Raw genomic sequence first — 23,873 nt, 5'->3', positions numbered from 1 at the left:
TGTTCTTGTCATTAAGGAGTGGATACGTTAGTTAGGAAAACAGTGGACGCTTAAGCTTGAATCATGTTCATGTGGCATAGATTGTTATTTGCCTCTGGGAGTTCAAAGGAGAGATCACTGTAGTTTGGAATGAACCCTTAATAATCTATTCACTCTCTAGCTGAAAGACATTCCCACTGTTCTTCGACTAAAGCCCCACAGAACTTCCACGTGATATTAGGTGTTCTAACAAGAAAAACTTCCTTGCTCAAATTAGTGTTGAGAAAACTGGCCTAAACAATATTTAACAATTTTCCTTAAAGCTAGGATTGCTAGATCCATTACAGGGTGCTCAGTGGAATTTGAATTTCAGATAAACACCAAATCATTGTTTAATATAATTATGTCCAAAATATTCCATGGGACATCTTTAGACTAAAAATTGATTTCTCATTTATCTGAAACTCGTATTTCACAGGGCACAGTTTTCCTTTATTTTTAACTTGTTAAATCTTTTAAAGCAGAACATCTCAGACTCCATTTCACACATCACCGCTAAAGAATATACTCTTGTAACCAAATACCGTGTCCCAAAATCCTATGGAAATAATTTTTTAAATAAATAAAATGCTAATACTAAATATTAACAAATGTTATATGTCAAGATAGGAAGCAGGAGCATAACGAAGAGCAAAATACACTGGAGCCTGACTGCTTGAGTTTGAATCCCTGCTATACGATTTGTAGGACCCTGGGAAAGTTGCTTAACCTTTCTGTGTCTCAGTTTCTTTACCTGTAAAGTTAAGATAATACACCTACCTCTTAGGGCTGTTATAAATATTAATGAACTACTATTAGCAAAATTGATAGAATAATTTCTCACCTAAAGTAAATCCAATATAAGTGTTTATTAAATAGCTTAAATGGTAGTTGAAAATTTACAGAAGTGGAAGAGGGGTATATAGTCATATATTTGACAAACTAAGCATCTATTAACACCTCATGAAACACAATGTTTGGAAATATCCTTCTCTAGGTAAAAATTGGATGAGCCCAGCTTCACCTTAAATTAGCCCACTTTTACTTTCCAAGTCATTAAAGGCCTGAAGACACAAGTCAGTGGTTTTTAACCAGGAACAATTTTGTTGCCCAGAGCACATATGGCAATATCTAGAGAAATGTTTGATTGCCAAGACTACGTACTGCTGACATCTAGTGGTAGAGGCCGGTGATGCTGCAAAACGCCCCATAAAGCATAGGAAAGCCCTTCACCCCCGACTTCCGCTAGATTCCCAACAAAGAATTATCTGGCCAAATTTCAATACTGGTTGGGAAGCACTGTTCTTTCCTATTTTTCATATAGGAAAATCTCAATGAAAGGACAGTTAACTAGATTTCCCCTTTTACAGGTTGAGGATCCCTTATTGGAAAATCTAAAGTCTGAAATGCTTCAAATTCAAAACTTTTTGAGCTCAGACATTAAGCCACAAGTGGAGTAATACACACCTGAAATAATGTGACAGATCACAGTCAAAATGCAATAAAAACTTTGTTTCATGCACAAAGTTATTAAAAACATTTTATAAAACTACCTTCAGGCTAAGTTTATAAGGTATATATGAAAAGCAAATTAAGTTCATCTTTAGACCTGAGTCCTATCCACAACATATTTAATTATGTATATGCAAATATTGCAAAATCTGAAATACCCAAAATTAAAAATGATATGACTTGGACCTGTGTCACCACACAAATCTCATGTCCAAAATCCTCAGTGTTGGAGATGAGGCCTGGTGTGAGGTGATTGGATTGTGGGAGTGGAGTTCTCATGAATGAGAACTATGGTGCTGTTCTCAAGATAGTGAGTGAGTGACGTCTCATGAGATCTGGTTATTTAAAAGCATATGACACCTCCCCATCTATCTCTTCCTCCTGCTCTGGTCATATAAGACATGCTTACTTCCCCTTTGCCTTCTACCATGATTGAAAGTTCCCTGAGGCATCCCCAGAAGTCAAGCAGATACCAGCATCCTGATTCCTGTACAGCCTGTGAAACTGTGAGCCAATTAAACCTGTTTTCTTTATAAGTTACCCAGTCTCAAGTATTTCTTCATAGCAGTGCAAGAACACACTAATACAGAAAATTGGTACCAGAAGTGGGGTATTGCTATAAAGATACCTAAAAATGTGGAAGCAGCTTTGGAACTGGATAACAGGAAGAGATTGGAGGAATGCAGAGGGTCAGAAGAAGACAGGAAGATGAGGGAAGGTTTGGAACTTCCTAGAGACTTTTTAAGTTGTTGTGACTAAAATGCTTATAGATATACAGACAATGAAGCCCAGACTGAGGAGGTCTCAGATGGAAATGACAAACTTATGGGAAACTGGAGTAAAGGTCACTTGTGCTATGCTTTAGCAAAGAGCCTTGCTATATTGTGCCCCTGCTCTAGGGATCTGTGGAACTTTGAACTTGAGAGTGATGATTTAGTGTATTTGCCAGAAGAAATTTCTAAGCAGCAAAGTGTTCAAGATGTAGCTTGGCTGCTTCTAACAGTGTATGCTTTTATGTGTGAGCAAACAAATGACCTGATACTGGAACTTATGTTTACAAGGGAAGCAGGGCATAAAAGTTTGGAAAATTTGCAGCCTGGTCATGTGGTAGGAAAAAAGAAGCCCATTTTCTGGTGAGGAATTCAAGTGGGCTGAAGAAATTTGCATAAGTAAAGAGGAGCTAAATGTTAATAGCCAAGACAATAGGGAAAATGCCTCAAAGGCATTTCAGGGACCTTCCTGGCAACCCATTCCATCTCAGGCCTTGAGGCCTAGGAGGGAAAAAATGATTTCATGGGCCAGGCCCAGGGCCACACAGCCCTGTGTAGTCTCAGAACACTGCTCCCCGCATCCCAGCCATTCCAGCTTCAGCCATGGCTAAAAGGGACCCAGGTACAGCTTGGACTGATACCTCAGAGGAAGAAGCCATAAGCCTTGGCCGCTTCCATGTGGTGTTAAGCCTGCAGGAGCACAGAGTGCAAGAGTTGAGGCTTGGGAGCCTGTGCCTAAGTTTTAGAGAATGTATGGAAAAGCCTGGTTCTCCCGGCAGAAGACTATGGCAAGGGTGGAGCCCTCATGGAGAACCTCTATGAGTGCAGAATAGAGGGGAATATGGAGTTGTAGCCCCCACGCAGAGTTCCCACTGGGGCACTGCCTAGTAGTGTATCTGTGAGAGAGGGCCACCATCCTCCAGACCCCAGAATTATAGATCTACCAACAGCCTGCACTATGAACCCGGAAAAGCCAAGACAATCAACACTAGCCCTTGAGAGCAATTGTGGGGGTTGAACCCTGCAAAGCCACAGGGGCAGATCTGCCCAAGGCCTTGGGAACCTATCTTTTGTACCAGTATGCCCTTGATCTGAGACATGAAGTCAAAGGATATGCTTTTGGAGATTTAAGATTTAATGACTGCACTGCTAAGTTTCAGACTTGCATGGGGCCTGTAGCCCATATCTTCTGGACAATTTCTCCCTTTTGGAATGGGAGTATTTACCCAATGCCTATGCCCTCATTGTTTTTTGGAAGTAACTAACTTGTTTTTGTTTTGTAGAGTCATAGGCAGAAGGGATTAGCTTTGTCTCAGATGAGACTTTGGACTGCAGACTTTGAGGTTACTGATGGAATTAGTTAAAACTTTGGGGTACTGTTGGGAAGGCATGATTTCATTTTGAAATGTGAGAAGGGCATGTGATTTGGCAGGGGTCAGGGCAGAATGATATGGTTTGGATCTGTGTCCTTACTTACATCTCATGTCAAATTGTCATCCCCAGTGTTGGAGATGCAGCCTGGTGGGAGGTGATTGGATCATTGAGAGAAAGTTCTCATGAATGGTCTAGCACCATCTCCTGATGCTGTTCTCATGATAGTGAGTGAGTCAGTTCTCATGAGATGTGGTTATTTAAACATGTGAGCCAAGACAGGCTTGCTTCTCCTTTGCTTTCCTCCATGATTGAAAGTTTCCTGAGGCCACCTCAGAAGCTGAGCAGATGCCAGTATCATATTTCCTGTACAGCCTGAAGAACCGTTATCCAATTAAACCTCTTTGCTTTATAAATTACTCAGTTTCTGGTGTTTCATTATAGCAATGAAAGAATGGACCAATAATGGAAACCTGTCTGGTCTGAAGCATTCCAGATAAGCAATATTCAAACTGTAGAGAATGTAAGAAGCTTAATAAGAAAAAAAAAGTCAAATAAAGATTTAGAACTAACAAAATGCTTTACAAGGTGTGTTTTAGAGTTTTTATGCATTTCATTTGAGATTGCTACCTGCATGAAATCTATACTGGCCATCCTATTTAACACTGCAACCTGCACCCCTATTTCTACCCCCATTGAGATGATTTCTTTTGTTCTGTAAAATTTAGCACCATTTAATATACAGTATAATATAATTATTTATTATTTTATTAAATATTTTATTCCAGTACAATTTAATCTTTTTGAGGACAGTGACTTTTGTCTGATTTTTATTTGCTCACTACTGTCTCCTCAATATCTAGAATAGTCACTATTATGTGTCTATCTATAACCTATGCAATGAATTGGATATGTAGACTGGTAATCTTAAAGCCCTGTAAGATTTCTAATCATCAAATTGATTCCACTATTTATTTTTTATTCAAAAAGACAAGATTGTACATGAATATATAATCTATTTATTTATTTACAAATATGTGGTAGAATGAAGGAAGAATGGGGATAGAGGTAAAGAGTTTCTGGTCAACTCTTAGTCTTTCCAATAAAATAAATGATTACTATAATCTACAAGTATTGTGACAAATTGAAATTTTACAATTTTGAAAAATAGCTTGTATAGTTGTCACAGAATGTCTAGTGTAAATTTATTGAAATTGTCTACATAGCATAGTCCTCTGAGCAAAAAAATTTAAAACATAAAGCTTTCTGTCCCACACACAGTTTCCCATCATCTCTGAGATGATCTATTAATATATTAGAGATAAAGCAGAGCTGACTGGTTTTTTTGGAGTAACTATATATTTTATAGAGCCTAGAAATACAAAACTGCTGAGGGTCCAGAAAGAAACTAGAATTTGATCTAAAATCGGCAAAGAAAAACAACAACTTCTGATATAAACAACCGAAAAGCACCACAGGCATGTATGTACAAGTCCCTTCTCCAGAAAACCAGCCTGGCTACCTCGGTGTAAAAGGCTGCACAAAAAAAGTAACATTTTATCAGTGCCGAGTAACACTGTAACATTCTGCATCATAAACTGGCAAACAAGAGGCAGGATTGGGAATGGGTATGGTAGAAAGAAAGTTGCTGTTTTAAAGTGATGTATTTGGGATAGATGGAGGAGGAGGGCACCCATTTCCATAAATTAGATGACCCTTCCAGGTGATAATGTTTTGTCACTCCGGCTCATTTGTAAAATGACTTTGTGCCTTCCCTCTGAAATCTGAGTATGCCAGCCATCATGGTCCCTCAGTGGCAGCTTTCAACCTGACTGTGTCAAGTCAGCCATGTTGCCCATATTCCCCAGGATTCTAACATAGGTTTACTTTTAGTCTTACTGGGGGTTCAGGCATCTGGCTGGCTGAAGAGGCTGCAAAGCAGATTTCTCACTTTGCTTCCCTGCCTGGAGACATCCAGTCTTTTTTTTTTTTTTTTTTCAACCAAGAAAGAAACTTCTTTTCTTAACCTGGCACAGATCAGGAAGGGAAATTTACTGTTCTGACCTGGCAATTCAGGTGCCAAATTTAAAAATCATTGTTTTCATATTTGGTTAGTTAACTTATCTGAGTAGAGAGAGTCAATGGAAGGTAGAAGAGAGCAGGTTATTCATCCAGCACTTTAGAGCATAGTTCTCAAACTTTATCATGCATAAGAATGCACTGAAAGTCTTTTAAATACACATTCCTTGCTTCCAGAGTTTCTTACTCAGTAGGTATAGAGTAAAACCTGGCAATTTGAATTGTTAGTAAGTGCCCGATTGATGCTAAAGTTGCTGGTGTGGGAATCACAATTCAAAAAACAACTGGGCTATATAAAGGTTATTTTCTGCTACATTTACAAGATTATAACATGATTTCCTATCACAATATATTTTTTAACTAGTTATTTTTCACATTTCAAAAAATCATTTCAAAAATGATACCTAATTTTAAGTATGTATCGCCAAAGCTTCAAGAAACTGAATAAAATTAAAGACATATATCAACCAGTCAGTTTTATAGATATAGAGGTTCTGAAAATCAATTTACACTGCAGAAAAATATGCGTGAGGGGCCAATTTGTAGCATAGATTCAGGAAACAAAATAGTAAAAAAATGAGTCTATATAAATAAAAGGAAAATATTTTTCCAAGAATGAATTCTATGGATTATAATTAAATTGCATCCAAGAAAGGTATAAGGAATATATTTTAGAGGTTTGACATTAAAAATTAAAGATAATTCAAAATCAGAATGACATTACCACGTAAAACTTGGGAAAACAGTCTATATAACAAAGAATTCAGTTTGTCACCTCCTGTAAACTCTTTCATAAGGAACGTGCCCTTAATTACACAGATTTGACATTTTTATCAATATGCTCACTCATAACTGTGCAATTATACCTGTTTGTAATCTATGCATATTCATATTTTCATGCTACCACAGTACTAGTGATAGACAATTCTGTTTTCATTAGCCATCTCCTTCCCTTGCTCATGCATACACACATGTATGTGCACATACCCCCACATCACTGAGAATATATACTGAGATTTCAGTCTTAGCTAAAATATGGAGGCACTGGGTTTGGTACAGTGGCACGAATCTGTAGTTCCAGCTACTCAGGATGCTGAGGTAGGAGGATCACTTGAGCCCAGGAGTTTGAGGCTGCAATGCATTATGATCATGCCTGCAAATAGCCACTGCACTCCAGCTTGGGCAATGTAGTGAGACTCCGCCTCTGAAAAAACTTAAAAAAAAAAAAATTGAGGCACTGAGGCATCACATGTTTTACACAAAAAATTAAGGGTTTTCCTAATAGATGAGTTTGATACCACAACTGCAACACCGTTATAAACCTAGCTAACTCAAAATGTCCCTAATTATTTATTTTAGAAAGTTGAATTTTATTTAAAATACATATTTAATTAATAAGGCAAAGCACTGCAATTTTCACATTTTTTTTTTCTTATCCTGTGTAACATAGACATTAAGATAATAAAAACTGTTGCGGCCAGGCACCGTGGCTCAAGCCTGTAATCCCAGCACTTTGGGAGACTGAGGTGGGCAGATCACTTGAGGTCAGGAGTTCAAGACCAGTCTGGCCAACATGGTGAAGCCCCATTTCTAATAAAAATACAAAAATTATCCAGGCATGGTGGCAGGTGCCTGTAACCCCAGCTACTCGGGAAGCTGAGGCAGGAGAATCGCTTGAACCCGGACAGCGAAGGTTGCAGTGTGTCGATATCACACCACAGCACTCCAGGATGGGAAACAGAGTGAGACTCCATCTCAAAAAACAAACAAACAAAGCTGTTGCTTCTCGCCTGAAAATTTCTTAAGTTTTATCAAAGAAGTTGGTATCTATTCGTAATGCTTAATTTAACAACCTTTACAAAAAGCACAATCCTAGTTTTAGATGCTGTCTATCGCTATGAAAAATTCATACCATCTTATGGACACTCTTTTTTTGATAAAAAATAATAAAATAATTCATAATCTATATCCAAAGAGGCAAGGATAGGTAAATGCCAGCACTAGAACACATTAATGTGCCATTTTGTTTTGTGTTTTAATGCTGCCTCTTCTTCATCTTCATTTCTAGTTTGTGGGGACTGATTCAACTTTACTTTCTTCTATTTCAATATTCTCAACTTAATGAATTTTATCAGAAACACTTTTGAGTACCTAGTTGTGCATTATATTGTGGTATACATCAAAGTGGTGTAAATTGAAGAGTGTGGTAGTGATTTTCTCTAATAACTACTAGAGAAAGAGTAATATTTTCAAAAAAATTTCAATTAATTAGAAACCTTTCAAAAATGTGTCATGCAGTTGAATGTAAATGATTATACAATGGTTAATCATCTGATACGTCCCTTTCTGATTTAAACTTATTTCCTATGAGTCTGCCTTCTTCTTATAGCATGGTAAACATTACTGAATATCTCTGTGTGTTGGGATGCTACACAATGACTCTATATGTAGAATATAAAGATCTACCTCAGTGTGTGTAGGAAGTTTGAAGGAAAAAATTAAAATGCAAAACACTTAGCATGGTACTGAGCACATAGTTGGCCCTGAAAAAGATGAGCTACATCTGAAGCTATGCCAGCCTTCGAGATCTGGAATGTTCAAGAAAAAGAAGTGCACTGAATATACATTGATTCCGGGATTCACCCAATAAATTCTTCAAAAAAATTTACTCTGGTATTGAGTGAAGAATTTACGTAGTGTATCAAGAATGAATTAAGGTATTATAGCATTGTATTTTGTCTTCCTAATAACCAGACAAAAGAATAAACTTGTAATTCTGTAACTGAACTCTCTCAGATTATTTCTAAGGTAGTTTGAGCCTGAAGTCTTCAAACTACCTGAGTAGTCTGAATTGACGCCCCACCCTGCTTTGGCTCTCCCTTCATGGGCAGCACCCACCGTCTAACCAGTCCCAATGATTTGAGCTGGGTACCTCAGTTGGAAATGCAGAAATCACCTGCCTTCTGCATTGATCTCCCTTGGAGCTGCAGACAGGAGCTGTTCCTATTCGACCATCTTGTCAGCCACCGAGTCGCATTTTCCACTCAATTTTAAGTTGTAAATTTATTCCCATGGAGACATGCAAGTGTAAGATAACTGTACTTTCTACTAAGCATATAGGAAAAGGGGGACAGTTTGGGGTCTGGATGTTGGGAAGGTGTGGCCGCAAGACAGGCTGGGAAGATGCCAGTGGCAACGATGAAGGAAAATGACTTCCGTTTCAGAAAGTTGTTGGATCAGAGCCAAGAGTTCCAGGCTTTTGCAGGAACTGCTGCACCCCCAGTGTATGGTCAGCTTCTAGCTTTTTATTTGCTCCATAACGACAAGAATAACCCAAGATATCTTTGGTAAAGAATACCACCTGCTATAAAATCTGCAAATTCTGAACTTGGGAGAATTTGCTCAGTAGGAAAAAAATTCTGGCATAGAGATTTCCTTGGGATGTATACAACCCTCAATGCTTACCAGTAGCCTAAGATGTTCCAGTCAATTATGGAAGCACTTAGAGATACAACAAGGAGATGAGCCTTTGCCTTGCCCTTTCAAGCATATATCTCAATAATGGCTGATGATTTTGCAGCCTTTATTGGACGTCCTGTAGAAGAGTCTGTGAAAAGTACATTAAAACAAGAATGGCAAGCTGACCCCACCATAAGAATGGTTATGCCCAGAAAGCCAACTGCAAGGGCCCCAGATGTTTCTTTTAACAAGTTTATTCCCTTGCCAGAGTGAATTCCAGTTCACCCAATCTCCAGTGAATAGCAGTTATCCAGACGGACGGGTTATGTGGTTTTCCTTGATAACTGATTTATCACCCTGAGTTTAAGATCCACCTTCAGAATCCTGTATATTGACAAATATAGAAATGTAAAGTTTTAATTTTCAATTTGTTGCATAGATGAAGCACCTCAGCATTCCTTACCATGTGATAAAATACACATATAAAGTACAATGTTGTATGTACATTTTGTTCTTAAACATTATGTTGAATAGTTGTTGAAACAGTTCTCATTTTGTAATACTTAACAGTCTGGATGGAGTCTCTCATTGCTACAGCAGTTAGCTTGTTTTTTAGTGACTTGTGCAATAAGATTTCCTGTTTCTTGTGGAACAGTTGTTGTCAACTATCTCTTGTCTGCGCAGAGGCCCCAGCACACACCGCACTCTCATCTGTACCATTGTTGGATAGTTGTAATGATTTATTTGGAGTTTGAGGGCAGTATCTGTATTGCTAGGGATTATGATTTACCCTCTTTGGAGACTATGCTCTCTTTTCTCCCCAAATTCTGAGAGCCACTGATGTAAAAATACAGAAATATGTCTGAGAAACAAATAAACCATTTTTATACTAAACCAGTTTGCTAACTTTAGATGTTTTCCAATGCTGTGAGTACATCTATTGGTGGCAGTGGAGGGCTTGCATGGAAATGTGACTCATTTAAGATATTCATGAGAAGTATTAAGTTGTATTATCTCCTTTTATAAGATGGGAAAAGATAAGTGTGGAACGCATTATATGGAGAAAGAAGCAATTAAGATATGTGATACACTTTGTACAACTATCCAATGGCCTACTGATTGCTTGTATTTATCCTCTGGGTCAAGTTCTGCCCTTTGCAGAAATACTAAATGAGTCTTTCATTCAGTGTGTGACACCCCTCTGAATATTTGAAGTTGCTGTTTTATATCTACAGGTTAAAACAGACTTTAGTTCATTTGTTCTGCTTTAGTTCAATAAATATTTAAATGAAAAAAAGACAATATAAAAAATCTATCTTAATTTTTCCTGGCAAATTCGACCTTATTTTATTAATGTTAACATTTCTTTATTATTACTATTATTATTATTATTATACTTTAAGTTCTAGAGTACATGCGCACAACGTGCAGGTTTGTTACATATGTATACATGTGCCATGAAAATTACTTACTGTTGTTACAAATATTTACAGATCCATATGGAATGGCAAATGTTGAAGCAAAGACACTACAGACATGTTTCACTTTTGCTAATAGCCCTAGTACTTGAGAATTTTTTTCTCATTTTTCTATCATAAGAACTTTAGTTTGAAAGAAGAATCTTAAGTGTTTACTGAATATAAAATTATGTCTATGCTGAGGCCGGGTTTATGCAGACAGTAAGAGTTTGATGGTTTTATTAGCCTGCAAATATAAATATATATTATATATATACTTATGTATGTAAAATAAATATTTATTAAACATCTTAAAATCTGTCAAAACTTGAAATGTAAAGAGAAACATAGTCAGTTCTCAACTTCCAGTGACATTTTAGATCACTATGATTTTCTCCTCTTTTCTTTCCCAATTGGATTCTATCCTTATACACGCAATAGTCGCCCCTTATCTGTGATTTCATTTTCCAAAGATTTCTGTTACTCCTAGTAAATGACAATCAGACAACAGGGGAGTACAGTACAATAAAATGTTTTGAGAGCAAGAGAGACCACATTCACATAATGTTTACACAGTATATTGGTATAGTTGTTCTATGTTTCTATCAGTTATTGTTGTCAATTTTTTACTATGCCTTATTTATAAATTAAACTTTAACACAGGTATGCATGTATAGAAAAAAAAAACAATATGTGTAGGGTTCAGTACACTTCACTGTTGCAGGCATCTACCAGGGGTCGTGGAACGTATCCCCCACAAATAAGATGGGACTACTGTACTCAGAGCCAATGATACTTCTTTAGGAGGAAAAATATTTTTAAGATTTACTTGACATGAAGCCCTACAAAATTCAATGATTAGTATTAAATGCAGTTGTTTAACATTTTCTGTTTTTATGAATGTGTAAATATTATGAACTCAATAACCAGAGAAATTCTGGAACATGAAGAAAGGAAAATAAAGATAAAATTAATATGTAAAATCTTTCATTACCAATATGTTGTAATCAGATTTAAACAAAACACCCAAAATTTCTGCCCTAAATTCCAATTCTATGAAATTGGCATATTTTTGTGAGTCACTTATTTGGATAAAGTGCTTTAAAATCAACTTTATAACATTTGAGTCCCATGAAATTATTTTCAGTTTGGTATTGAGAGGTGAAGCCAGCTGAACTTCCTGGGTCGAGTGGGGACTTGGAGAACTTTTCTGTCCAGCTAAAGGATTGTAAACACACCAATCACCACTCTGTGTCTAGCTAAAGGATTGTAAACGCACCAATCAGCACTCTGTAAAAACGCATCAATCAGCGCTCTGTGTCTCGCTAAAGGTTTGCAAACACACCAATCAGCGTGCTATAAAAACGGACCAATCAGCACTCTGTAAAATGGACTAATCAGCAGGATGTAGGTGGGGCCAAATAAGGGAATAAAAGCAGGCCGCGAGCCAGCAGTGACAACCCGCTCAGGTCCCCTTCCACGCTGTGGAAGCTTTGTTCTTTCACTCTTCACAATAAATCTTGCTGATGCTCACTCTTTGGGTCCACACTCCCTTTATGAGCTGTAACACTCACTGCAAAAGTCTGCAACTTCACTCCTGAAGTCAGCGAGACCACGAACCCACCAGAAAGAAGAAACTCCAGACACATATGAACATCTGAAGGAACAAACTCCGGGCACATCATCTTTAAGAACTGTAACACTCACTGTGAGTGTGGCTTCATTCTTGAAGTCAGCGAGACCAAGAATCCACCAGAAGTAATAAATTCTGGACACAGTATCATATGTTAATCATTTCTGCATTTGTCCTGAATCTGCCTTTATGTTTGCTTTGGATAACCTTAAGGAACATGCGGCTGAGTGTGGTGGCTCATGCCTGTAATTCCAGCACTTTGGGAGGCCGAAGCGGGTGGATCACGAGATCAGGAGATCCACACTATCCTGGCTAACATGGTGAAACCCCGTCTCTACTAAAAATACAAAAAATTAGCCGGGCGTGGTGGCGTGCGCCTGTAGTCCTAGTTACTCGGGAGGCTGAGGCAGGAGAATGGTGTGAACCGGGGAGGCGGAGCTTGCGTGAACAGAGATTGTGCCACTGTACTCCAGCCTGGGCGACAGAGTGAAGATTCCATCTCAAAACAAACGAACAAAAACAAACAAAACCAACCAACCAACCAACCAAACAAACAAACAAAAGAACATGCTTCCATCACCTGAACAGCTATATCTATTCACATCACTTTGAGATTTTAACTTTCTTGATTCTATTTGATCACTACGGAAGATCACTTTGCTCACCGCCTCTGTGTACATTGTCACCTCCCCTCCATTTTTCATTTCCCATTAGGCATTTTTCCAGTGTGAATGGCTAAATACTGTATTTTTAACACGGCATTGAAATTACTTCATCTTCTTGGCAAATGACAAGACATTCTATCCTATCTCTAGTTAAAATGCCTATATTAACAGATGATGAAGTGCATCATAGTCAGCCTGTGATTCTCAACCACCATCAATAGCACAATTTCTCGGCAGAATTTACTAATAATCCATGTAACCATCTAACCTTACCTACCACTGTCTCTGACAGTTGGTGTATTTAAAAAAATTATGAGGGTGAAAAGCAATACAATATGCTATTCAAGTTTGAACACTGATGTGTATTGCTTTATTGCCACTGCTACAAGTTTCCAGAAGATACTTTCTCATCTGGATACTTACAACATGTGTTATCGTCCCCCATTTGCCTAGAAAATTGACTCACTGGTTAGCAAAATTCTATTATTGATACCTTGTAGTTTTTCAAACCTTGTCAACCCAAACTTTTGAAGCATATAGGGGTTGCATTTTCAGGTACCAGGTAATTATTTCTTATTTGCTTTTCAATGGAATAATACAGGTTGTAAAGGAAAATTTTACCATTATGTTTTTTCCGTGCTCAGACTTCACAAATGTTATATCCCATATCAGCACCAAGGCCAAAAACTGTAACACAATAGTGGTAGTATCTCCACAGATATAAAATACTCCTACTAAAATTAAGATATAAAATAAGAACAATTACTTAGGTCTACCGTAATAAAAGAATGGTCTTAAAACTGTATTATTCATAATAATACTGACATTCCCATTAGTACTGTGGCATACGCTTTCAAAGCTGTATACCCTGTTCAAATGACATGGTGTCTTTTTGCAATACTGTTTGTGTCCAAGCAGATACAAGGTTTATAGAGAATGCATCTAGGGAGCCATAAAACTGGTGGTGAACATATTTCTCCATGGTATTTTAGTACTTGGAAAAATTCAATCACAGGGAAATGTTTTGTTGTAAATATCTTAAAAGGCTTATAAAGGCAATGGCTTCCCATAGCACCTGTTTCAATAATTTTAAGAGTGAGAATAGATCTTATATACCAAAGCTCACATTCTTTAAATTTCTTTTATTTTTACATGTCTTGCTTTTGAAATTTAAAAAGAGATTTAAGTACAATGCACTTTGTGTGCTAGTATGACAATGAATAATCAGGCTTCCAACTTGCAGTGTTACCATGTTTTCCAAAATGAATCCAGGAAATACATTTTCACTTTGGCGTAGGTTTTACTCTTTCTGTACAAGGTATCGTTCGATGACTATAATTTGGCAAATAAAAATGACATGTTACATGCTCAATGTGCTTTATGTGTTTGTGTAAGTTTTGAATGAGCCAGAGTAGAAAAAAAAGCCCTCAAAGTAGAGAACATTAGAGTTTAAATTAGAAGCAAAAACAGTTTAATGATAAATTCAGAATTTTTGGAATTGAAATTTGGAAATATTTGTTTTTGTTTTTATGCTCTTTCTTGCTATTACACTTTGCCTTCTAGTCAGTCCTCAGAAATTTTATTTATGTTTTTGAATGGGAACCGTGCGTGATGTGTGTATATTCTCTCCCTACCCTTCAAGATAGAGTAAAATGGCACTTCCTACATCCTTCCTTCATCCCAAAGAGTGTATTCTCTTATATGTATCTCAATAATCTATTTTATTAACCAGTACCTTTCTTCAGAATGTACTAGCAAACAATCCACAGAGTAAAGACACACTACACCCATTGAATGGGAGAAAATATTTGAAAACTATTCATCCCACAAGGGTCTAACGTTCAGAATATACAAGGAACTCAAACAACTCAATAGCAAAAAAAAAAAAAAAAAAAAAAAAAAAAAAAAAAAAAAAAAAACCACAAAACCAAAAACCTAATAATCCCATTATAAAGTGGGCAAAGGACATGAATAGACACGTCTCAAAAGAAGACATACAAATGGCCAACAGGTAGATAAAAAAGACTCCACATACTAATTATCAGGAAAATGCAAGTTAAATCCCCAATGAGATCTCATCTTAGAATTGTTATTGTTAAAAAGAAAAAAACTAACAGGTGCTGGACAAGATCTGGAGAAAAGGGAACTGATACAAAGTTGGTAGAAATGTAAATTAGTACAATCACTATGAAAAACAGAATGGATATTTCTTGAAAAACTAAAAATAGAACTACCATATGATCCAAGAGTCCTACTACTGGATATTTTTCTAAAGGAAAAGAAATCAGTATATCAAAGGAATATCAGAACTTGCATGGTTTTGTAGCATTATTCACAAAAGCAAAGGTATGGAATAAACCTAAGTGTCCATCAAGGGATGAATGGATAAAGAAAATGTGGTATATATACACAATAGAATACTACTTGATCATAAAATAGAATGAAATCCTGTCATTTGCAGCAACATAGATGGAGCAGGAGGTCTTTAAGTTAAGTGAAATAAGCTAGGTACTGAAAGACAAGTATTATTTGCTGTCACCCATATGTGGGAGCTAAAAATTGTCTTATGGTGGTAGAGAGTAGGATGACAGTTATCAGAGGCTGGGACAGGTACGTGTGTTGGGGGAAGGAGATGAAGAGGTTGTTTAATGGGTGCAATCATATAATTAAGTAGAAAGAATAAGTTCTGTTTGATAGAAGAATAGGATGACTATAGTTAACAACAATATATTATGTATTTCAAAATAGCTAGAAGAGAGCATTTGAAATGTTCCCAACACATAGAAATGGCAAATGCTAGAGGCGATGAATATCCTAAATACACTGACATGATCATTTCACATTCTATGCTTGTGACAAAATGCCACATATCTTGCATAAAATATACAAATATTACATATCAATAAATTTCACTGGCAGTTTCCAATTGTTTTGCAAAAAGAATAAAGTTATAATAATGAAATATAAAACCTCCACCTATTATCTAGCTGCCTCTTTTTAAAATCATGTAACATGCCTGCCAAAATATTGAAGCCTAAACACGAATCATTCCTCTCTGCCTCTCAAAAATGTACACACTTTTGAAGAAAGCAAAGGTATAGTACAAAAATCTTTCACTTTGAAATCCTACACAGTGTAAATTTTCTGACCACACATATGGAATCTCACACTATCTACTAAAATATGTTCTTCAAATGTTATTTATATGCTTTATCAGTAATTAAATAATCTGTAAAACAAATCCCCATAACACAAGTTTATCTATGTAACAAACTTTTACTTGTACCCCTGAACTTAATATAAAAGTAAAAAAAAGTTCACATGATAATGTCTTAAATCTCTAGACTTAAATTATTTGAGAATGGGGACTATGACCTACTCATTCTTTTTCCTCTGCAGAAGCTATCATTTTGCTATATACGGAGTGGACATTCAATAAGTACCTGTTTTCTAAATTACATATGACCGAAAGTCATATGAACATTTGAAATAAGCTAGAGCTGCCTAGAGAGCACATATTAAGGTTTACAACACAAAAAGCTTAAAGGTAAATAGATTCCTAGACTGAATTCCTAGAAACTTCCCATGATCTTTAATTTAAGGAAAGAGCACTCAACAGGTTAATACTCATTCTGTTGAATGTGATTGAAGTGGGATTGTTCAATATTGTAAACATGTCTAGTGGTCAGAAAGTCAGTAATTAGAAGAGGATTTGAGGCGTTGATTCTCTGGTTATCAAATCCATATTCCCTAAGTTCAAAATGAATGGGTTTCTATAAGTGGGAAAGAAGTGTATGATTCTTCTAGCATTACTGGAGATGATTTCTTTAAGTAGTGTTCCATGCTTAGTGTGAACTAGGTTCTTACTCTCTGAGAGTTAATTACCAAATTGTTTTATGTCCTTAGTAACAACATACTACAGCTGACCCTTGAACAATATGGGTTTGAACTGTGCGGGTCCACTTACACAAATTTTCTTTCACCACTGCCACCCCTGAGACAAGACTAACCAGTCCTCTTCCTCCTTCTCAGCCTACTCAGCATGGAGACAGTAAGGTGGAAGACCTTTATGATGATATACTTCCATTTAATAAATAGAAAATATATCCTCTGTTCCTTATAATTTGCTTGATAAGATTTTCTTTTTTCTAGCTTACTGTATTGTAAGAATACAGTATATCATACATGTAACATACAATATGTGTAAATTGACAATTTACATTATCAATAAAGTTTCCAGTCAACAGCAGGCTATTAGTAGTTTCAAGTTTTGGAGAGTCAAAAGTTATACATGTGGCCAGGCATGGTGGCTCATGTCTGTAATCCAAGCACCTTGGGAGGCCGAGGCAGGAGGATCACTTTTGGCCATGAGTTCCAGACCAGGCTCGGTAACATAGCAAGACCCTGTCTCTACATTTTTTAAATTATCCAGTCATAGTGGTGCACATCTGTAGTATCAGCTACTTGGGAGGCTAAGGTGAAAGATTCCTTGAGCCCAGGAGGTTGAGGTGGCAGTGAGATATGATTGCATCACTGTACTGCAGCCTGGGCAACAGAGCAAGACACTGTCACTTAACAAACAAACAAACAAACAAACAGAAGAGTTATATGTGAATTTTTGACTGGAGGCGGGTGGTGGTTCGTGCCCCAACCTCTGCATTGTTCAAGAGTCAATGGTATTTACAATGTAAAGTGGATTTATTCTATTCAAGTTATAATATTTAGAAAAACAGAATTTTAAATTTGTGGATTCTAATCTCTTGGGTACTTGTTCTTTATTACGTACAACAAATATGATTTAATACTGAATGCTGTACTTTCAAAAAAAGACTAGCCATAGCCGTATACAACTTGAGCTGTGTTTATGCATACAACTATATTGACCCTTATTGTTGAATCATATGGGTGTAAAACATTTAGTAAATTCAAACGAAAAGAAACCAAATCAATTATCTTGCAGAGCTGACATCTTTTCAGATTGAATTGATTGTCCAATTCAATTTTAATGACAAATCTCTCTGTGTGCGCATACATGTGTATGATAGCCAAGGGCATATAAAACTTAAAGCTACTCTCTCCATTTCTACCAAGAAACACAGTACGCTTGTGAAATATTTTTCTAGGCAAAATAAAATAATTTCGATAGCACTGAAGTATTATCCAAAATTGAATTACAACTGAGAAATTCAATTATTCATTGTAATTTTTCTTCGGTTAATTCCATTCCTCTACCTTTGTCAAAATGTGCATCATTTGGGAAATAGGTGACATCTATTTCTATTGCCTTGACAAAAAGGCGGATTTATGAGTCCTTCTGGAATCATCTTTTATTTGCAAAAATGTTACCTCTATGCTGTAGCATCTCCAAACACAGAAAATGCATTTACACACTAATGTATAGTATTTAACTATATTTTGTCTTATCTCCCTTCGGTGTTATGCACATGGCCATATCTTATACTTTGTTCAAATTCATTTAGAAGAACCAAGAGAGAGCTATATCCTGTTATCTAGGGCTTAAAAGATGTCAGACTCCTTTTCACACCTTATGAATAAACACAATGATTTAGAACATTTTCACTGAAAATACTTAAAAGACAGGGATATGTTTTATAAATTGTATGGAGCATTTGAAATAGACTCCATCTATTGTTTTTGGAATTTTTTTTTTAAACTATTGATACCAGATGTAATCTTTTGGGTTTTAATGGTTTCAAGAGGTTGTTGCAACCTAAAAGTTAGGGTAAAAGTATTTGTGTTAGCTATGCAAACTAAACACTATCCAAATACTCAATCATCCTTTAAAGATCTAACCTAAGGTTGAATACCTGATGCTGGAAAGACACACAAAAATTCCATCAGAGACAAGGGTGATTCCCTTCTTTCACAAGGAAGTTAAAATTACCTCATGGGAGCTGCTGTCCTTTTCCATTACTGAAACCACAGAGAAGCCTCTACAATTTAACCATTTGTAATAATAAATAACAACTTTGTTCTTATTTCATGAATCAGTAATCATGGTTACACAATTTTTACATTCAAAGTAAAATGATCTAGAGTAATATAAATTGAGAATAAAGATTTGTCCGAGGGGGAAAAAAATCTCTTAAAATGTAGACATATGGATTTTAAGAATACCTCTTGAAATTCTCAAAAACTGGAAAGCTAACCCCATAATTAAGGACAAATCAGGAGAAAGTGTACTTAGATGTACCTTAGGAGTAGAGCCAGCCTATTTAAAACAAATAACTCCTAAATATTCTTAGAGCCCCAATCAACTTTAAATTTAAGTTGGTGTTTTATCAAGGAGGTTAAAAAGAAGAAACTTAAAGTGAGTTTCCAGTGACTTAAATGTGTCTTCTATGTAATGTGAATGTAAATAAGGTTTTGTTTCCTGACCGATAGTTTCTGCGCAGTTATTTTCCTCTCTACTTTGCAATTAAGCCATTGGTGTGAGAAAAATCTCAATTCAGTAACAATAAGGGAAAGGGGAAATCCTCATTAGATTGAAGTGTAGGTATTATCAGTCAAAATAAAAGAAATCATCATGGAGAAGAAAAAGTGAGAAAGTGATATGATTACAAATAATGTTTTGCATATCATTGCAGTCCAATGATTGTGAAAAGACATGCAACATGTAGAAGAAAATTCAATTGCATGCACTGGGGTCTCAAATTGGAGTAGTTAGGTGGAAATGAACAGACAAGAGACCCACACCCCACCAAGAATGTCAAGAAACCATAAGGTGGTGGTCAGGTGGTTGCTAAGCTGTCTCTCTAAAATAATAATTGGTTGCAGCTAGCACCAAGGAAAGTCAGTCTCCCAGTAGATAGAAAACACGTGAAGCTGGTGATCAGCCGCTTCCCAATGAGATCTCAGGAGCTGGGCGAGTAGGCTTAAGCATGTACACTAAGAGGCAAGCAAAATGGCAGAGTTTAACTGGTATATAATCTTCCTACAAGAATACGCGACTGATAAGGAAAAAAAACATCTCAAGTGAGCATGCTCACAACTTCAGTAAACTGCGCATGCGGCCTCTCCCAAGTGCTAGCAGGCCACTACCTATGCACACAGCCCACCTCAAGGGAACAATAAGACACAGACCCTGGAAGCATGCCAACATATAAAACCCCAAGTCAATAGGTCAAGTAGTGCACTCGAATCTCTCAAGTTGCCCACTTGGCCCTCTTCCAAGTGCACTTTACTTCCTTTCGCTCCTGCTCTAACACTTTTTAATAAATTTTCACTTCTTCTCTAAAACCTGCTTTGATATCTCCTCTCTCCCTGCCTTATGCCCCTCAGTACAATTATTTATTTGGGGGAGGAAAGAATTGAGGTTGCTCAGATACATATGGATTTTCTGCAGCTAACAAAATAACATGTTGCATTACAGTGTTGTGCTTTGGAGTAAAAAACCCTATTTATGTTTCACATTCTGGTCAGTGCATCGACCTTTACTTCACACTGTAAAATAAGTGCTGACTCATTTTCTTTTCCTTTCTTTCTTTCTTTTTTTTTTTTTTTTTTTTCGGGGAGACTGAGTTTCACTCTTGTTGCCCAGGCTGGAGTGCAATGGCATGATCTCAGCTCACTGCAACCTCCACCTTCCGGGTTCAAGCGACTCTTTTGCCTCAGCCTTCTGAGTAGCTAGGATTACAGGTGCACGCCACCACGCCTGGCTAATTTTTTTTTTTTTTTTTCTATTTTTTAGTAGAGATAGGGTTCCGCCATGTTAGCCAGGCTTGTCTCAAACTCCTGGCCTCAGGTGATCCACCCTCCTTGGTCTCCCAAAGTGCTGGGATTACAGGCCTGAGTCACCACCCCTGGATGTGCTGTTTCATCTTCTAGCCCTGAGAGAGTAAACTAGATCTTTTAATTTTCACTCAAAAGTGTCAGCACAAAATTATTATTTTCCATTTAAAACTCTAGAAACATGCTTCTATGTGGTCACTAAATGTTGGTGCTATTTTTTTAAAGATTTATTTTTCAACCCCTCCTTAAAGGCAATTGTATTAGTCCGTTTTCATGCTACTGATAAGGACATACCCAAGACCGGGCAATTTACCAAATAAAGAGGTTTAATGGACTTACAGTTCCACATGACTGGTGAGGCCCCACCATAGTGACAGAAGGCAAGGAGGAGCAAGCCACATCTTACATGGATGGCAGGAGGCAAAGAGAGAACTTGTGCAGGGAGACTCCCTCTTACAAAACCATCAGATCTCATGAGACTTATTCTCTATCATAAGAAAAGCATTATATAGACCTGCCCTGATGACTCAATTACCTCCCACCGGGTCACTCCCACAATACATGGGGATTGAAGATGAGATTTGGGTGGGGACAGCCAAACTATATCAGCAATGATGACGAACAAAATTATTTTTGGAGGAAAATGTTTTTTACTGCAGTAATCTTAAATTTGTTCATGGCTCCTGTTCATTAAATTAGAAATATTTTCCCAATCCAGCAGCCAAAATATCATACTGGAATTGGCACATAAAATCTTAACAGAAAAATGTTATGTAGAATTATTTATAAGTACTTTGTAAATAATTAAACCAACACTGCTGTGAATGTTTGAGAAGCTACCATTTTCTTTATCTTTTATGACAATATCAGTAAGAATTTTCATCAGACCAATTTGAACATGCTGTTTCTATCCACTTTCTTATTCATCACTTAGAGTAATAGTTTGGCTGTCTCCTTACTGTGATGATAACCATGACACAAAGGCATATGGCTTGTGGCTTGGACTCTGCAGGTTGCAGGTATCAACTGTGATATAATCATTAACAAGCACTGATAATCTAATGGGCAGCAGGTTGCTCTTTAAGTAATAAGTGCATGTGCATCTCCACTCTACTACTTAATATTGCAAAAACTTCTGGTACTGCTCTCAGTGCTCCAGTTTGAAGGGAGAGGAAATAGTGCCAAGATGCATATTTTGTTTATTTCAATTCTGTCACACCACTGAAAATGGTTATCTATCTGACTGTCTTCTACCCTGCCTTCTGTCTCCAACCTTTCTTCAGAGTATATATAGTGGGGGTGGTGTTAGGGGGTCACTATGGTCTATATTTAGTATTGTAGAAGAAAGGAGCAGTATTCCAATTTCTTGTCTTCATGGCTTCTCACGTATAATGTTATAGATCCCTGTATATTCCTATAGAGAGTTTCTTCTTGTGATAGGATTGTCGAATTCTGAGATAGGAATCATCGAATCTTGTTTCTGACCATGTTTGAGAGCTAGTTTTCTTAGCTTGTCTTTTTGTTGAAACTTATGAGAAGAATATTCTTTGAATTGTAATTTGAGGAAGCATAAATGAAGCATACATGGCATATATGTAGCATATAGGAAGTAATGCCTTTAGAATCCTCCATTTTTCAAACTTCATCTCTACAATTCTACCTGTGGTCCTGCTGACTTGATGAATTATGGTCCTAAGATTTTCACATATTAAAAATGGTTTTCCTTGACCATATGCTGCCCGACTACCACACCACTCCTTTTCTTACATTTTGTAGCAAAACTCCCAGAAAGAGTTGCCTATACTTACTTGACTGTCTTGTGAACTTACTTCAATTAAGCTTTTGTCCCATCTGTCCAAAGATCCCATTCTTATGAAGGTGGCCAATTATACATATTTGTAAGTGCAATGGTCAACTCTCAGTCCCAATCTTACTTGACTTCTCAATAGCTTTTGACACAATTGATCATATACTCCTTAAAATATTTCCTTAATTTGAATTCCAGGGCATCATTTTCTCTTAGTTTTCTTCCTACATCATTTACTCCTCCTCCACAGTTTCCTTCAGAAGTTTCTCTTCATCTGTCAAGCCTACACTGGAATGTCAGAGGGCTAAATCCTTGGGCTTCTTTTCTTTTTTAATCACTCCTTTGGTGATTCTGTCCAATTTCATGACTTTAAATGCTATCTATAGGCTTATTATTCCAAATTTTATACCTCCAGCATGTACCTGTCTCCTAGATTTCAGACTGTATATTTCACTGCTTACTCAACATCTTCAGTAGATGTCTTACAAGTACCTCAAAATTTACATGATCATCTCCCTTACCTAAATTCTCCTTCTAGAGACTTTTTTATTTTTGAAAACCTTTTATTTTAGGTTCAGGGGTACAGGTGCAGGTTTGGTATACAGGTAAATTGCATGTCATGGGGGTTTGAAGTACAGATTATTTCACCCCCAGTTGATAAGGTTAGTACCAGATATGCAGTTTTTTTATCATCTCTCTCTTCCCAACCTCCACCTCCACCCTCTAGTAGGCACTGGTGTCTGCTGTTCCCTTCTTTGTGTCCTTGTGTATTCAATGTTTAACTCCAACTTATTAGTGAGAACATGCAGCATTTGGTTTTATGTTCCTGAATTAGTTTGCTTAGGATAATGGCCTCCAGTTCCATCCATGTTGCTATAAAGAATATGATCTCATTACTTTTGTGGCTGCGAAGTATTCCCTGCTATGTATTTACTACATATTCCTTATCCAAGCTAGCACTGATGAGCATTTCGGTCGATTCCATGTCGTTGCTATTGTGAAAGTGCTGCAAGGAACATATGTACTTATGTGTCTTTATGATAGACTGATTTATAGTCCTTTGGGCATATACCCAATGATGAGATTGTTGGGTTGAATCGTAATTCTGTTTTAAGTTCTTTGAGAAATCACCAAACTGCTTTCCACAATGGCTAAACTAGTTTAAATTCCCACCAGCAGTGTATAAGTGTTCCCTTTTCTCTGCAGCTTCACCAGCATCTGTTATTTTTGATTTTTTAAAATTTATTTATTTTTTATTATTATACTTTAAGTTCTAGGGTACATGTGCATAACGTGCAGGTTTGTTACATATGTATACTTGTGCCATGTTGCTGTGCTGCACCCATCAAC

At 36.8% G+C, this 23,873-nt stretch overlaps 1 protein-coding gene and 1 pseudogene across 2 annotated transcripts in view; one reads left to right on the top strand and one right to left on the bottom strand.

The window, feature by feature from the left end:
* Positions 1-23,873, bottom strand: part of LOC105544577 (dachshund homolog 2) — a 311,959-nt gene that overhangs the window by 27,855 nt on the left and 260,231 nt on the right. The gene's annotated exons all lie outside the window — the stretch shown is intronic.
* Positions 8,934-9,394, top strand: LOC105544569 (annotated as a pseudogene).

The sequence above is a fragment of the Mandrillus leucophaeus genome, unplaced genomic scaffold (genome assembly GCF_000951045.1).
Source record: "Mandrillus leucophaeus isolate KB7577 unplaced genomic scaffold, Mleu.le_1.0 Scaffold1081, whole genome shotgun sequence".
NCBI lineage: Eukaryota > Metazoa > Chordata > Mammalia > Primates > Cercopithecidae > Mandrillus > Mandrillus leucophaeus.
This window is presented reverse-complemented; position numbering and strand designations above follow the sequence as displayed.